At 37.7% G+C, this 3550-nt stretch overlaps 1 long non-coding RNA gene across 2 annotated transcripts; it reads left to right on the top strand.

Moving 5' to 3' along the window:
• Positions 1-98: 98 nt before the first annotated feature.
• Positions 99-2430, top strand: LOC124893567. Of its 2 annotated transcripts, none has more exons than XR_007050764.1 (2): positions 99-1649; positions 2041-2430. It is a non-coding gene; the product is annotated as an uncharacterized LOC124893567 (long non-coding RNA). The 2 variants fall into 2 exon arrangements; XR_007050763.1 differs by having other exon boundaries at positions 2026-2430.
• Positions 2431-3550: the final 1120 nt, after the last annotated feature.

Genomic DNA, 3550 nt, shown 5'->3' with positions numbered 1-3550 from the left:
GGGGGGGTCGGGTCAACGCCGGGGACCGGGGGTCAGGTCGGGTCAGCGCCGGGGACCGGAGGTCGGAGCCGGCGGTCGGATCTGGTCGGCTCCGACGTTCAGCGACGGCGCCGGGGCCGGGGCCGGTGCGCTTGGGATGGCGAGGGGGGGTAGGGAGAGAGAGAGAGGGAGCGCCGGCGACCGGAGGTCGTAGCCGGCGGTCTGGTCAGCGCCGGCGACCGTAGGTCGGAGCCGGCGGCCGGATCGGGTCGGCGCCGAAGGTCAGCGACGGCGCCGGGAACCGGGGGCCGGTAAGCCGGTGGTGGAGAGAGGGTCGGGAGAGAGAGGGAGGGGGAGAGAGCCGTTGGGAGAGAGAGAGAGGGTTTGGGAGAGAGAGAGAGGGTCGGGAGAGCGAGAGAGAGAGAGAGCCGTTCTCAAATTCTTCCTTAATCTCGAAGATAAAAGAATTATGAGTTCCAATAATTTTGCTTTGCAAGTATGATGTGGAGGAACAATGTCCTATACAAGCTATGTCTATCAGGTTTCAGTACTTATCCTCGTGGTGTATATGGATGTCTATTTGTCTCCTTCTACTAGTTGTTTCAATCCCATGGAAGAGCCTTCAAGTTCAAATGTAGAGTTAAATAAAGAGACCTAACAGAGTATAATCCAGCTAGTTCATTACCTGATAGTTACAAAGTCAACTAACCAAGAGAAACAAAAATAAAAAAAAAAAAATGTAGTACCTCAAAGTAAATGAACCTTCAAAGTAAATTTGGTTGTTGTGACATTTGTGGTAGTTCTATGTTCTTTTGGGCTCTACAACTTGAAGTTGATTGTTTTAGTTCACCAAAATTGATTTTATTATTTTAATTAGTTGAGTTGATACTGTGTGGTGGTTAATGAATTTACGCACACTTCTCTTTGGGTTGTGTGGCTCATTGATGAATGTAGGTAGCATAATAGGTCTTTTGTCTTAGATATGAATCAGATTAGAGTGTAGCATTTGGTTGTTTGAGTGTAGCATTTGGTTGTAGTGCTGTCTAAGGAACCCATAAGAATGTGAGATTTATGCTTACATGATATAGTTCCTCTTTCTTCACAATTACCGCGTATCTCTAATATTGTTTTGATTTAAGACAATCGTATCACTATTGATGTGTGACATACTTTGTATAGTAGTCTATTGCAGTTAGCTTAAGCTGGTTAGTTTATTTCGGGATTGACAAAAGAGTTCGTCAAGCTTCTTATTTGTGATTCTTTTGTAATATGTGGATTGTCTAGAGGGATTTGCCTGTAAGTATGTTGTTTTAGGCTTGCAGTGTTGCTTCTTTTTTCTTTCAATGATGAAAATTGTATATATAAACATAATTGAAAAGTTCAGCGACATGTATGGTGCAACAACAAAAAGTAAATTGTTACAAAATAATTGGAGAACATATAACAAATATTTTGTATAGATTATCAATCCTAATGTCTCCTCCATATACAGGAAGGACGCTATGAATACAAGAACATCGTTGATGATGAATGGATATGCAGTGAGTTTCACTTGATTGTACTGTGAGGTGCCATACCTTTCTCCTGTCATTTCGTCCTGCCTATGTCCTTTGTTATTCCAACAAAGGTCTTTCAGAAACAGCTTCTCGACCTGACAGGGTAGGGGTAAGGTCTGTGTACACTCTGTCCTCCTCAGACCCCACTCGTGAAACTATGTTAAGTTTGTTGTTGTTGTCGTTATTGTTGTTTCATTCAATGGAATTTACTTTCATACTCCTGTTGAAATGTCTTCTTCCGAAGTTTATTATTTATTGGAAAGACACATTTACCTTGTACAAGTTTGTTTTAACGTTTAGTTTACCTTAAAATTCTCGGTCCTCTATCAAAACAACACTCAAGAAAGTTGGATGTTTATAATATGCAGACATCATTTTCACAGCCCTGGTTATTTTTGTAGATGGGTTATCTTTTCACTCTTTATCGTATTTCTTTATTCAACTGTTAAAACTTGTGTCTTATAAGTGATCTTTTATGTTGCTTATACAGGAAATTTTTTTACAGGTCTCACTTAAGCATTCTGGATGGACGTGAATGTGGAGCATATGCGAAGAATAGCTTTGAGAATATGTATGTTTGCTTGTGGTTACTGCATAGTTTTTGTTTTGAACATCTTCTTCTTTAGGCACATGAAGTATGTGAAAGAACCTTTGAACTGCATTTAAGTAGTCATCTGTCCTTTTTCATTTTTGATACAACTTCTTTTCAGTTCTTTGCTTGAATTTCATGCCGAACAATTGCATAATTTTTTTGAACTCCCCATGTATCAATTTATTGTTATAATTTCTTGGAGCTATAGTGAATTAGATCAATTGCATCTTGAGTCTTGGCATTGATCATGCTTATTTTCATAGCATTGTGGATAGCTGGTTAACGAATTAGATCAAATGGAGCTAAATATGCTTCTAAGAGTATCGATAATTCATTTTTCCCAACAAGTATTTATAAGCTTTGTAATTATTTCGCTGTCTATGACTCTTTTCTTCTCTTGAGTGAAAAATAACTGCAATTTACGAGACCTCAGGCTGAAGGATTCATGGAATTCTCAAGGAAGAAATTTCCAATTTTGCTTATTTCGTGAAGTAGAGTAAGATTTTTTTACTTGAACAATAATTCCATTGAAATTTTCACATTCAAAAGGAGCTTACTTTTACTTAGTGTACTGATTGATGAGTGAAACTTGATTCTGGAAATCTCACTGACATAACATCAATAATGATAGTAGAAGCTAGACAAATGCATGAGCAAGAACTATTGACGACGTTGAAATATCCATTATTCACGATCGTCATCCTTCACTAATTATTAATAGTTCTATCATTCTATATTTGCAGCTTACTTCCCCCCTGCCCCCTCCCCCTCCATTTTTTTAAACTTTATAATAATTTATCTTTTTAGTTGGATTGGAGAAATAATAATAGTGTAGCTTATGCAGAATGAAAGAAAGTTCTTTCTTTAAGAAGTACAGACAAATTTATTGTTGCAGGGAAGTCAAATCTCATACTTCTCTTCTTATATAAGGCGGTCCAAATATTAACTATGGCATACCATCTTGTGAGTACTGAACTATCCCATCTGTTGATGATAGATACTTAGTGCATCTTTAAATAAATCTCTTAGCAAACACTACTATATCCTGAATTAGAAAGATCCTGAAAAATGAATGAAAATGATATGTTTTTATTTGAAAGTAATTATAATGAGGCAAGTTATCTTTTGACTTATAATATTAGGTTGGTCAGACATCTTTGATTGGATTTATGTCGACTTAATCTATTTCATCTAATTTTTCTTAAGTCAAAGGTCCATCAAAAACATATTCTCTACCTTCAAAGAAGGGATACGTTTTTAGCTCAAATATTTAACTACGAATTTCATATTTTTCTGTTTATGAGACAAGATTGCGTATGAAGAATGATAAATTGTATATATAGAGAGTCAAAGTCCCATCTTTAAATCGCAAAAGCTTGCAGTCAATGGTGTCTTAGGTCATTGAAATAGGAGGCACAAGTAT

Source organism: Capsicum annuum, unplaced genomic scaffold (assembly GCF_002878395.1).
Source record: "Capsicum annuum cultivar UCD-10X-F1 unplaced genomic scaffold, UCD10Xv1.1 ctg61787, whole genome shotgun sequence".
NCBI classification, from domain to species: domain Eukaryota; kingdom Viridiplantae; phylum Streptophyta; class Magnoliopsida; order Solanales; family Solanaceae; genus Capsicum; species Capsicum annuum.
The sequence above is the reverse complement of the archived record's forward strand: the minus strand, read 5'-3'. Positions and strand labels throughout refer to the sequence as shown.